This window comes from Varanus komodoensis, unplaced genomic scaffold (assembly GCF_004798865.1).
Source record: "Varanus komodoensis strain SLA01 unplaced genomic scaffold, ASM479886v1 scaffold1, whole genome shotgun sequence".
Classification (NCBI taxonomy): domain Eukaryota; kingdom Metazoa; phylum Chordata; class Lepidosauria; order Squamata; family Varanidae; genus Varanus; species Varanus komodoensis.
Window position 1 is genome coordinate 123,429,216 of NW_025335268.1, and position 13,802 is coordinate 123,443,017.

Below are 13,802 nucleotides of genomic sequence, written 5' to 3' on the forward strand. Positions count from 1 at the left end.
GCCAATAAGAATACCCAGTTATCAGTGATAAGAGGTCTGCAGGTTGCCTCATGTGGCATCTTTCTGGATGTGTTTACTTGAAAATGCCACTATCTTCCATGGGGCTTACTCCCCAGTGTGTGAGTGCACTCATGTTTGGAGTATTTAATATCCCAGTCTTCAACCGGGATTCTCAGAGTAGCATAGAAAAATGCATTAAAAATCCCCAATAACCTGGTCAAGCTATATTAGCAATCAGTTTTAGTAGTGCAGGCAGAGAAAAATCAGAACAAGTCAGGGCGAAAAATAATAGATTTAAATGGTCTGAGGAATAGCCAAAGATCTTTGGCTAACCTCCCCAGGCTAGAGAATTCCAAACTAGGGACTGTAACTGAAAAAGGCCTGTGTCTCATCATCACCCACTCTGCCTCCAAGGTCAGGGGACTTGGAAAAAAAATCTCTTGATAGATGGATGGCATGTGTGATGGAAGATGCTGGACCCAAACTATTTGGGACTTTTAAAGGTTAAGACAAGTATCTAGTGCTCTGAAATAAACTGGGAACCAATGCAGTAGTTTTCCAACCAGTGAGATTTGTTTCACATACCCAGTCCTAGTCACTAACCTAGCTACTGTATTCTAAATTAAGAGCCATTGCTGAGCAGACTTCAGAGGCATGTTGCACATACAATGCATAGCAGTACTCCAAACTGGCTGTTACCACAGCATGAAGAACTGGCTGGGCTACCATTTAGGATTGCCTTTTAAATCTGGTAGAATTAAGTAGCAGTGTAAGCGAATGTACCATCTCATCTGACTTCATTGCAGCCTAAATCATGGGTGCTCCATTTTGTTTCATTTCTGTATCTCTTAAAAGCCAAACCTTGCTGGGTGATTGACAAAAATTAAAAACCATAAAAATGCAATACAGTGCGTAATATAAAGACCAGGTGTCAGGTTCCAGCCGCTAGGCTCCCATCATCCCTATAGGCTGGGGGTGATGGGATTTGAGAGTAACATCTGGAGGGATGCTGGTTCCCCACCCCATGTTACATAGGAACTTCAGATGTGCTGCTCTGATTTGTGTAGTGTATGCTATGGAATGAATTGTCATTACCCTGAGACTTTGTTACAAGAATCCATTTTATTATAGACAGCACAATCTGGGAGCTGCTAGGGAGGCCAATAATGCTCTGGAACAGCAGCTGCTCTAATGGTCAACGAATATGCTTACTTCCTCCTTGATTGAAGTAGGTTGTTGTAGAAAGCATTCCAATGCTTCCCTGTTTTGCTGTTCTTTCACCAAGTTGACTAAGCCTTGAGGATACCTTTGAGTTGGCCAATCATAAGCCCTGCTGAGAAAAAATGGACCAGTGCTGAAGTATCTGTAGCTCCAAGCCAGATCAAGCAGGACTTGATTATCCTTAATGATTGCCTTTTAAATATTGTGCTACAGTACTCTATATAGTAAGATACGCCCCCCCCCCCCGCAAAAAAAAGGCTGGGAACCTGCCAATCCTTCTATTCAGTGACCAAAGCCAAAGTGTGGCTCTCTTTGTTTTAACCAATCCATGGACCATGCTCTGAGAGATCAAGCTCTTCATTCCCTTTCTTAACCCTATAGGTGAGTGAGACAAACTTGTCTTCAGGTTCTCTGCATTCCAACTCAAAGCTTGATCCACTTCCCATTCCCTTTTTTTTTTTTTTTTTTTTGTAAGTGGGCACTCAAATGCATGTTTTCCCTCATTGGGTAAAGTATGAAATGTGTATTTTTTAAAATCTGCATTAAGTTCACATTTTTCTCACACATTTTGCAAATGTGATCCCAACCTCAAACTTTGCCCCAAAGGTATGCTAACATTCCTGGGTGTAAATGGGGCAAGTTCTGATCAAAAGCAAAGTATTTGTACCCCTCTACCTATAGCTACCTTGACATTTGGGCAGTCATTCATTCTTTCTGCTTCAGTAGTCTCTATGTTAAGGGACTGCCGGTGGCGCAGTGGTTTAAACTGCTGTGCTGGTTGATCGAAAGGTCGCCGGTTCGAATCTGCACAACGGAGTGAGTTCCCGTTGCTCTGTCCCAGCTCCTGCCAACCTTGCAGTTCCAAAGCATGCAAATGCAAGTAGATAACAAGGTACCACTTCGGTGGGCAGGTAACAGCGTTCCGTGCACTTCGGTGTTTAGTCATGCCGGCCACATGACCACGGAAACTGTCTGCGGACAAACGCTGGCTCCCTCGACTAGGAAACGGAGATGAGCCCCCTAGAGTCAGGCATGACTGGACATAACGTCGAGGGGAAACCTTTACCTTTTTTAGTCTCTATGGTGGTGTGTTTTAGCTCTGATAATAACTCAGAGTCCAACTGACTTTCAACACTGCACCTTGTAACATTCTCCTAGCATAATTCTATGTTCTTCTCTGGTGCCTCTCTCACATTTGTGGGACCCAAGTTCCCCTGATTCCTTGCATCACTGTAAATAGACCTATGTGCTAGATAAGAAAATGCCTTACCCTGTCCCAAAATTGATAAACCCAGGGGTAGTCTCAGTCCACTTTGAAAAACAGGCAGCCAATCACTACTTGCATTTCTTTGGCATCTCCTTCCCCTGAAGTTAGTCGATTTTAACTGCTCTGCCTTCTCCTACTTCTATCCATTTTTATGCCCACCACTTCCTCCAGCACCTGAACTTCCTTGGTTGTATAGCCTTCCAACCCTCTACTCCATCTTCTACCTTTAGTGTCACTCTTCACTCCTAAAAACGAATTTCCTCAATCTTAGGGGTTTTCCCCCAGTCTCCCATGTTAGGCCTATTTATTCGTGTATATAGAGAAGATTTCCATATGTGTGAACAAGAATTTGCAATAGTGTGATGCTCTAAATCTTTCCAAAGAAAGCAGTCTTCTAACAAATGAGCTTTTAAATTCTTTATTTTTTTCTGAATACACCACACATAAATTGACAGTATAAAATAGAAGGAAAAGTGGACTATATAAATAAATCTTCATATGAACCAATTTTCCATTCATTTGAGAAAAGAACCTTCTTTTCTTCCTAAAAATGCAAAGGAGCTTCCTCTATATTTATTTGCTCGATTTGTCTTTTGTTCAAAGAATATAAATAGCACATTCTCAAAAGAGGAATGTAATTCTTTCATATAGCTTTCAAACTTTTCATTCCTGCGGGGTCTATTGGAGAAATATGCTCTCATAATTCCCTATACTGCCTTTGCTCTTATCACATTAAAATCTGGCTTTTCATCTTTTATTTTAAAAACGTTTTCAATGTTTGGACCCATTTTTATACTCTACTTTCTTGACTTTACGGATTTTCCCCACTATCAATTTAAAGGCTGTTTTTCCCCCAAAATAGAAATAATCACTTTTTCTTTTTACCATGTACTGTACATCACTATAGTCCCAATCCATTTGCCTTTGCTTGTGAAACAAAGGCTATTGTGAGTTGTCAGCTTGTAAACTTTTATTTGGTACAATACGATGGGCATAGCTAATTTTCTAAGTGTTCCTTATCTTACACTATTTCAGTGCATGTTGTTGCTGGAGGGAAGTTGTATTTGTCCTATCAAGAACAGTGTTTATCATAGACATTGCTGGACATCATATCAGTATCTTTGAAAAAATAAATGTCATGTTGTATGCAGGGGATAAGAAGTTGATGTAGAGTTGGACTGTAAGATAGCTGGAAGCAAAGACATGGAATTCAGAACTTAAAGTGCCAAATGCTCAATGGGAAGGGAAGTTTTAGCAGTATCCAGTGGTGGAAGCAAGAGGACAGAAAGTGCTTTTATATGCTGGCTTTCCCTTAATATTAGTTATTTCAGTTCATAGCCCAGGCCATGCTAAAAATGTGGGACAGGTAACAATCCACTGTGAGAGACAATTGACTCTATCACAATGGTGGCAGTAATTTGGCCATTGTTACATATGCTTCAGTTCCCTATTGAAGTTTTGCCTGCTTATGTTAATAGCAGCATACAAAGCTGTACATCAGACTGCTTGTGTAAACAACTGTAACATTAGAAATAGGAGAGGTGGTATCTCCCTTTATAAAAAGGGGTAGAGGCATCCTGGGTTGAGACAGCTGGTAATGGCACAAGAAAACAAGGCAACACATAGCTGTGGGGTAAGGCAAAATCTGAGCCGAGTAAACTTAACAGACCTCAGTTGTATACAGGATCAGGCGAACATTTGCAAAAAGCAATAGAAAGCAGTCTTCCCTTAGCACAACTGTGGAAAATATCCAATGATCAACAACCAGAAGTGTGAAGAAGAAATGAGTTTGTTATCCTGTTTGCTTTGTAATTTAAAAATTATTTTTGTTATTAATAAATTATCATTATACCTGCATCATTATCAAATTGTTTCAAGTGCATGTGTTTTCATTACTCATAGTTGGATATTTTTAGGGTAGTTTTTCCTTGTTCTCATTTTTGTGGTCACCATTTTATTTTCCAGACTGCTTTGGATTGAAATTAAAGGACACCACTTTTTTCCCTCTAGAATGCCTTGAAATGATACAAACTCCTCAACGTTCTGTGAAAATAAAATAGTGACTGCCAAAAGGCAGACATCAAAAACAGATTTGGTCCCTGGAGAGAGGTAAGTCCTCAACCCCAAGATGAGGATGAATGGGTACAAATGGAAGAATAAAAGCAATCCCTTTCATTACTCATCTGGTCGTGAATTTATTATCTAGATTATCCAGTTTGCACCTTCCTTAACCAAATACAAACTAAATGCAGTTTGCTTTTAAAAATTTGTACATTCGCAAGTTTGAAAAGCATTTCACAAAATAAAGTAGAAAATCTGCACACATTTGAAAAGTGTGCATAAAATGCATATATTTAAAAGTTGTACAAAAACATGATTTTGTCAATGGCATGCAGATGTATCATTTGAAACTGCTCATATAAATAAGCCCACACTTTGAGAAATGTGCACGAAAATATGTACGAATTTCAGTGCAAAGAAAAAATGTTCCAAATTCAGAGTCAAATCAAATTTGGTGATGGAAGAATGAGACCCATAACATGAGATCATAACAAGCTTGATGTACCCCTCCCTAATTATGCATGGAATTTGTTGCATAACAAATGAAAATTGAACCGAATGATTTCCATTCGGTTAAGACTTTCATTCATTATGAAACAAATGCACACCCCTATCAGGAGCTGGATGACTGTACAAAGATAATGTAGAGAGCAAAGAAGAAGACTTCCTGGAGCAAATCACCACCCCCTTTACTCAGTTTTACTAATTGCAAACGTATTTCCTAGTCCCACAAATTTCGCAGTAAATGCAAAACTGACTTAAATAAGTTTGCAAATGGTTTCCATTATAGCAGATTTCACTCTCTCAGGGAAACATCACATATTTCTTCATGAAGATCTATTTCTTTGATACCCTGAAACAAATAATATCTGTACTTTAAAAAAAACCTAAAATGCATTTGTGTTCCTTATTGGCAAGCAGAAAGGCAATTTGTCATGTTGTATGCAGGGGATAAGAAGTTGATGTAGAGTTGGACTGTAAGATAGCTGGAAGCAAAGACATGGAATTCAGAACTTAAAGTGCCAAATGCTCAATGGGAAGGGAAGTCTTAGCAGTATCCAGTGGTGGAAGCAAGAGGACAGAAAGGGCTTTTATATGCTGGCTTTCCCTTATTATTAGTTATTTCAGTTCATAGCCCAGGCTTAGTAGCAGTACCTTGCAACATAAGTCAAAGTGTTAAAATAAAATAAATCCTGGTGTAAATGTGCTTTGGGCCTATTAGGGTCTTTATTGGCCAAGATATTTGCTTCTACCTCTAGAGGGCCCTGCCTAGTTCCAGAGGTGTACGAACCATAATGGCAACCATGACTCATCCATTGAAGGGGGATCACTTGGATGAAGGTACTTTAATCAGGGGCTTTTTTTCCTAGGCCTAGTTACTTTTCATCCACAGCTGAAGAAATCTTTTCTGGCTAGGATTCAAAAGCAAAAACCAAGGGTAGGGGTGGTGAGGAGAAAAAACGCTCAGGCTGTTGCTGCTTAAGGATAATGTTTTCCTTACAAAAAGAGAATTATAAGTTTGCCTGGTGGAAAGGAATACGCAGGAATATTATTGAGGTAAAAAGGAAACAGCAGGCTTTCTTCTAATCAGCTGCCATGGGACCAAGATGGAATAGAGCCTTATGTGTCACTGAAAATAATTTTTTTCTGAAGCTGGAAAAGCCCAATAGTATTTCTAAGCATGCCATAGGATTCTGCGGTAGAATACAAAGGCCTCGCCATCATGGCGTCTCTTCATCGCCTTCATCTCCAGGAAGTTCACATTTGTGAAGAGAAAGAGAGTGGGACTGTTAACGCTGAATTCCTACTTCTGAGTTCCTCACTCTTCCTATTCGCCCCCCTTCGCTTAATTCTAAATTGCTGTAGCAGCCTTTAGAGGGCCACTTATGTTGATCCAGATGTAAGGAAAAGCCTCCCCCTCATCCTCTTGGTCTCCCTTGATTAAAACATTATAATTCTTTAATCTCTCTGAATTGAGTTTCTTCCTTAAAAGCTGCCTGTTCTCTTTGATACACCAAAGCAGTTCTTGTCACGCTGCCAAAGGAGGCCGGGTGGAGTGTCACAGAGCTCAAACTTTTACAAGCTGAGTGAGCAGGAAAACAAGCAAAGGCACACAGGCAAGCAGAGAGAGAGAGAGAGAGGAGAGAGATCTTCCTTCTATTTTTAATTTTTGGATTCTTTTTGCAAAATGATCTTCGCGTTCTTGTTTTTAGGAAGCGCGGCCATAAACGTAATTAACTTTTCCAGCTAACTTGATGGCCAACCTCTGCAAAACTTGGAAGGGAGAGAGAAAGAATGACGTCACCACAATCTGGGGGTGCCTTTCTCACTGCCTGTCAGAGCCGAAAGAAAAGAACAGGGCAATAAAACAACGGCTGTCTCTGTCTCCTTCGTTAAACACGGCACTAATTGGATGTTAATTTCTCTTTGCTCTTCTCGCTGTTCGATTGTAAGAACTCTCTCTGTGTCTTTCTCTTTCTCTTCCTCCCTCCCACCCCCGCAAGGCTCTTGCTGGTCGCAGGGAGCCTATACTGTACATTCCCTCCCAATTGTGGGCTCAAACAATTCAGAAGCTGGGCCGTATTAAAAGAGGAGGAGGGGGAGGGAGGGATTGAATTTGGGAGTTTCACGAAGCTCAACATTTTCCTTTCAATGCCCTGTACTTAGTTCAGAGTATTTTTTCCCCTCTTTCTCTCTGTCTTGCGTTCTGGCCAGTCTCCTTGGCAGCATGAAAAAAAAATTAACCCAACCACTACCCAACCCATGTGTTGAAGCAGGCATTTGGGGAGCCAGTGCAAGCAGGAAGATGTTGCCGTCTTTGCTGCCCAGGTCACCCTGAAAGGGTGTTTGTGTTTCTTGGCTTGAATTCTAGAGGGTGCTCAGTGTATCCGATAGATTCATAATGTACCCACACACACATATGCACACAGTGGTGCAGTGGAAAGAGGTAAGTTAAGAGCAGGCTTGAGGGAGAGCAGGGGGAGATTTACCAAGGGAGATGGTGGGTGGGTGGAGGAGAAGAAGAAGGGGAGGGGAAGGAGCGGGAGGAGGTGGAGGGTAGAAATGTGGGAGTAAAGTCCTACCTGGGATCGGTGCCAACTTCCTGCACAGGGCTGCAGACCCACAGCTTTGAGCAACCCACCAGAGGCGACTTTTCTCTCTTGTCACGATTCCAAGAGGCAAGGAAGGCAACAGGAACAGGTAGTACAACAGATGCAGAGCAGCCTTCTTTGCCAGGGTGCTGGTGGGTAAATCCTCTTTTTTTCTCCCCCCCCCCCCTCCAATCCTTATTGCAGCCAGCTGTATTTTTAAAAGGATCCTTTCAAGCAGGGTTGATGGAGGTTTTTAATTTAAAAAAAAATAAATTTATTTTATTTGGTAGGGGGTGGAGGGAGGTTGGATTCTCTTGTCAGTATCTTCTCTCCGTTAGGATTAACATGCAGAAGATGCGCCTGTCACTTTGCTTACTGTCAGTGCCTGCTCAGGGATGGGAGACGGCTTTGTTCCGCGCTGCCTGGGAAGCTGTGCCAACTCTGACTTGGCAGCCAAGCCAGAGTGGGCAGGGAGAACGCGAAGAGAGCGACGAGGGAGAGAATGATTGCTGAGGCTTCCAAAGTGGGAAGTGGCTGTAGGCCCATTTCCGAGCGAGGCAGCTATTCACTCTGCCCCTTTCTCTTTCTTCCTCTGTCTCTAAGACTGGCACATACAAAATGGAAAATTGGTGGGGGGGGGGTTGCTTCTCTTCTCTGACATATCCCGGTGGTTGGTTGGCTGGTTTTTAAACCATCCTCACTTGCCTCCATTACTGTTGTTAGTTCCATTTTTCAGTCGGCAAGTGAGGCATTTCACAAAAGCAAAATGCTTCTTACATAACTGTGATGGGGTGGGGAGGTGGATTTTTTTTTTTTCATTTTTGGTTTGGTGGTGGTTGTTCTTTCGCCCTGTATCTTTTTGGCTGTATTAAAGAAGTCCGCTGCCTCCAACATCTCAAGTTCAGGAAAATAGGAACCAAGATTTATTTTACATGCGTACAAGGAGCTGATAGTGTGGGGAGATGGGGAAAATTAGTCATTTGTTTTAACCTGTGTTGATCAAAATCAAGCAGAGTTCTTGTTTTCGTTTTCACAAAAGACTGAGAAACTTTTTGTGCACGAGCTCCCGAAAAGTCAATGGAATGTGGCTTTTTAAAAAGTATTTTTAAAAGACCGTGTTAATAATGGGGGACCATCCCAGGGGAACGCCAACCAATGGTTCCAAGTGCTGGAATTCTTGCCAGCTTCCCTTTGTGCCAGCCTCTTGTCGGCCTTGGCGTCTCATTCGGATGAAGCCTGGCATGCAGGCACCGCCCATTTCTTGGCATTGAGCTGCTATGAGAAGGAAAAGGGAACGCAAGAGAGGGGGGGAAGCTGTCTCACACAAACTGGCCTTTCTCGAAAAAAAGAAACCATTCCTGATGATTGTCCAGATAATCGGAACTAAAGCCAGCGGCTACTGAGCAACAAAACCCTTCTCCTTCTCGGCACATCTCTTTCTGGTACGAAATCAAATGTAGCTCTTTTAAAAATGTTTGGAAATGCCATTTTATTTGTCCAAATGTTCTGGCACTTGCTACTTGCGATGTCCTGCCCCAACCTTCCCGCTTTCGTGGTGCTAAAATAGCCGATTTCTTTTTTAAAAAAACCAACAAGAACAACAAACTAGATAGTAGATTTTATTATCTGGTTTACCTGCCCACTCATAGATGAGGTTTTTCTTCTGGTTCTGAAATTACTTTGATTATGGGTTTTTGGGAGATTGGGGTGTTTGTGGGGGGGTTATTTTTTATTTTTATTTTTTTTATTTTTTTGCCATTACGCAGGAGAAAGGAAAGTGTTGAATCATATCAGACTTACAATTCAACATGGCAGCCCTAAGTAAGTATGTATAGATAGTCTGGCTTTGCAATGTAAAAAGACGTGGCAAGGAACATCCCTTTTCAAAAACATGAAATTTGGAAGAACTGGAGTGACAGAGGAATAAAGGAATCTTTATTCCCTTGGGGAAATAATTCGGGAGGATTTTCTATGCTGCTTTCAAAAAGGAGATTTCGGCCATGTTATCCTCATCTTGGAATTTTGCAAAGGTTAACTATTTACAAACTGTTCTATGTCTATCAGCTAGATGCAAAAGTATGTTTTGTCCTTTTTTATTTTTGCTTCGTTGACACATGCTTGGGGCTTAGGAATTGCAGGAAAGATAATTTCGTTAGCATTAGGTAGAGTTTTGGTATTTTGCAGGTTTTGGAAGATGGCATCATCGCTTGGTCTTTATACGGAGAAGTCCAGATGCATCATGGAGTGAAGTGGATGCTTTTTCGAAGTGTTCACCTTGCTTCATTTTGAATGCTTGTCCTTTCTTAATATTAGCTCCTCCCTCCAATAGCCACTGCTGTAAACTTTGATGGGCCATGCCACAGCAAAACTGAGTCCCTCACGACTTACACTGATGGAATGGGGCTTAGGGGTTTTGCCATGTGTCTGAAAATCTGGCCTCTTTATGTCAAACTTAATTTAGGCCTCTGTTGTCTAAAACAAAAGAATATTGTTTCCCTGAGAGTAACAGATTCCTCCTACATGCAACAGCTTACTTGTAAATGTTTTGTTATTAACAAAGCCCTGCAAATGGGTGGCGATCCCATTCTTACCCCTTGCAACAGTAAACAGAAACATTAGCATAGCTTGCTAAATGCATGTCTGGAAAGCAAAGCAACAGATCATGTGCAATCCAACAGCACAGTAGCTTCAGCTAGTGCTTTAATCAGCCACTGAACCTGACTTCTCAAGCTCTATGAGAGCTGGGCCTTTTGCTCATTTTTCTTGATTGCCCACTTTCCACTACCACAGAGAGCGCTGGCACTGAAGATAGAAGAGGACTTACTACCTAAGCTGAAAATAAACCCCTTCTTCTCAAAATGTAGAACCATCCCCTCCTGTCTGTAATCTTGACAATAACTCATCGGCATCAAAACCCCTTGAACCTCAGGTATACTGGTTTTGACTCGGTGGATTGTGTTTAAGAGCTAGCAGAATGAGGTGGTGAGGTTATAGATACCTAGATTTCTCTGTACTTGGTTTTGAATGCAGCTTGGTTTGGTTTTGTGTTGATTTAGTTTTACCCTTACGGATTAAAACAAAATGCTGATGAGGGTATTGACAGAAATACAACATTCTCTTTTGTGAACCCAGCTTGCTGCACTAGGTTCACGGATTGGGCATTTGCTATAAATCCACCATTTTGTACCTTGATTGTCTAGTTCTTCACACAGCTTGAGTGGAAGCAGGAACTAGCTTGTGGTGTGTGTTTTAATGCCCTCAACCATAAGTTATGCCAGAGAACACAATTCATCACTCTTGCCATACTTGAGTGTGCACACAACTCCAGTTATCTTAATATAAATGTGATTATTTTTTAAAATTTGTTTAAATGTGTACCCTATCCTATCCAATAGTCTCTGTGTGGCTTGCAATGTTTTAAAATAATTTCTCTGTCGGAATGTGAATCTGCTTTGCAATGCACACACCTATCCTCTGCCACCCTACTCAAACTCTCCCTAAGACCTAAAACCTATTGTGTTAAATAATTTTAAAATCATGCTGAAATCATGCTTAATGAAATCTTTTTGAGCACATAAAAATATTGCATGATGATCTTTATAGACTTTTACAGAGCTTTACAAACAAGTCACAAAGGTGCTGACATCCAGCTGGAAACAAGGTGCATGACTAGAATTCTCATCATCCATTCGTAATAAAAAATCCATACAAACACCCTTATTCCAATGATGCATGCTTTTTTCAGTTACTCCCCACCAAGTATTTTCAGTAATCATCCCTTTCCAGTGATCAGCAATGATCCCAAATCATCAATTGTGCTTTTGAGCATTCATCCTGATTGCTTGCAAACCCGCCAGGGATGGGTTTATTTAACATTTAGTAATGCTCAAAAAGCCTAAGAAATTGAATTGGTTAGGGAAAGTATGGCAAAATGTCGATAACATGGTATCCACAGAGGTGAAATATAAGTCCCATTGTAAGCCAGGCCCAGTATACAGAAAAGTCAGAGTGAAGTCAGACATTTTGATGAGGGGAGTTCTTATTTTGCCTTCCGCCGAAGTCTTGCGCCATGCCTACTATTCAGCTATACAGACATGACTCATTTTCTAACTTGACTGTGCCATTTTTCCCTGGACGTTACTCCAGAGGGTGCAAAAACCTGGGTGTCTCCAGCAACTTAAATTTTGCCCTGGCCACTGGCACTTGGCTTGTTGACGAGAGCAGGAAGCTGGTTTCTGCTCTTGCCATGTGTGCCGCTATCCTTTACTAGTTTTTTTTAATTATTCTTTATTTTTCTGCACAATCTTTTTTGTCCTTTCTTGTGCACGTCGTTCTTAGAACCAAACTTACCCTTTCCCCTTCTGTCCTCTTACAGACTCATGTCCACTGAATTTTTTCTTTCCTAATCTTTGTCCCCAGCCTGTGTCAGTTTTAACCTTTTCTACTTCCCTTTTCTGCTTTCTTCCATTTTCTCCAATAGCCTTCCTTAGTATGACTTCCCAAGGCACTTTCAGTGCTGCATCTTTGCTGTGGAGGAGCCTTAGCAGTAATGCAAATGACTATGAGCATACACAGAATTGTAAAGAAAGGATACATGACTTGCACGGTAGGGAGCTGCTTCTAATTTAGTCACTGCCTCCGAAGTGGAGGATTGAAGAATAGCATATCAGCCAAAGCACAAATGCATGCAAGCCTATATCTTTCCATATAGCTTCCTACAAAGCTACCTGGCTTACACAAATGTTTGCATTTCTGTTCCAAACATAAGTGCTCTGTTCATGATCCAGAATCTTCATTGGTAATAAGCAAGTGAACCTACTGGAAGATAATACAGTTCTGCCGTACACTGTTTTCAGCTAAGGCTCTGGTACTTAATAACGATGGGTTTTTTGGACACTCTCTTCCTCATGAAGTTAATAGTTACAGATTCTGGCAAGAGAATGTAACTCCTAAATTGTACAAATGTTTTGTATGACCTTCTAAGAAGTTCCTACCTAGTATATACATCACCCTTACTTACTCTAGTTTCCTTTAGATGTATTGTATTGCAGCTTTCATTGTTCTCAGCCATCCAGCTAGTCCTGAGAGGTGTTGTCCAATACATCTGGATTGCAGCAGGTTGGGGAAAGCTGGCAAAATCAAAGCTTGTTGATCATATTCTCACTGGCTACCACTTTGGGCATTAGGCCCAGTTTCCTGTATGGGAAACGAAATTCAACAAAGCTGATGGATCATTTACTTTACCACCTCACCTTATGTACACCTGAAGTACTTCCACTGATTGCAGTAGATTTCCATAGCTCTGTGCAGAACTATTCCAGATGCCCTGATTTTCACCTCTTAAACTTTTGAGCAATGGAGTTGCTGATGAGGAGCTTTCAATTGGCAGTGTTAGACACACCATCATGTTTACTAGCTGTAGACCCATTTATTGTGTATATAGAACCAAAACAAGTTTGCCTCTTGATGTGTCTAATGTTGTTGTTACACTGCAATGTAATAATAATTTTAAAAATTAAATTTTAATAATAATTTAGAAGAGCCCATACCAAATGATAGCATCAAAGTGTGTCATTTTTTATACCTTTCAATAGGTGACAAGAGGAAAATTGAGCAGACTTTATGTTCTTTTGGTAAATGAGCGGATAGTGCCCGAGACATATAAGTCTTTAATTTGATCTGGAGACAACACCCTTTTAAAATTCACTCACAATATTAACATCAAAGTCTGTGCTTCCTTACATCCTAAAATTCCATTTAGCATTTAGATGATTTCCGTATTTCCAGTTTGTTGTCACACCACATTGAATAAGCTGTTCTTTCTTACAAGAAAGAAAAGTTTATCCTACAGGTACGCACACTTACAACATTTCCTTAAGTTTCAGCCTACACAAGTTCATACTACAATGAGTATTTAAGATGCTGCAGAACTTTCTGTCTTCTTCCAGCTAATTGGACAAGCTTAATGTGTCTTTCGAGGGTTGGGGAATGCTATTGTACTTCTAGGGAGGTGTGTTCATATTAGAACAAATGAAAATGTGAGCCACTCTGCTTTGGTTTTTGTTTGTTTTGAATGAATGCAAATGAAGAGAGTGAATGCTGCAAAGCTGATGCAGGGCTCCCATGTGTTCGAGGTTCTACCCCTTCGTATCAGGCAGTGG

At 40.9% G+C, this 13,802-nt stretch overlaps 1 long non-coding RNA gene across 1 annotated transcript; it reads right to left on the reverse strand.

Annotated features, from left to right (window-relative positions):
* Positions 1–1,103: 1,103 nt before the first annotated feature.
* LOC123030220 lies at positions 1,104–7,808 on the reverse strand. Its single transcript, XR_006416060.1, has 2 exons — positions 7,633–7,808; positions 1,104–1,330 (listed from the first exon to the last, which is right to left on the reverse strand). It is a non-coding gene; the product is annotated as an uncharacterized LOC123030220 (long non-coding RNA).
* Positions 7,809–13,802: the final 5,994 nt, after the last annotated feature.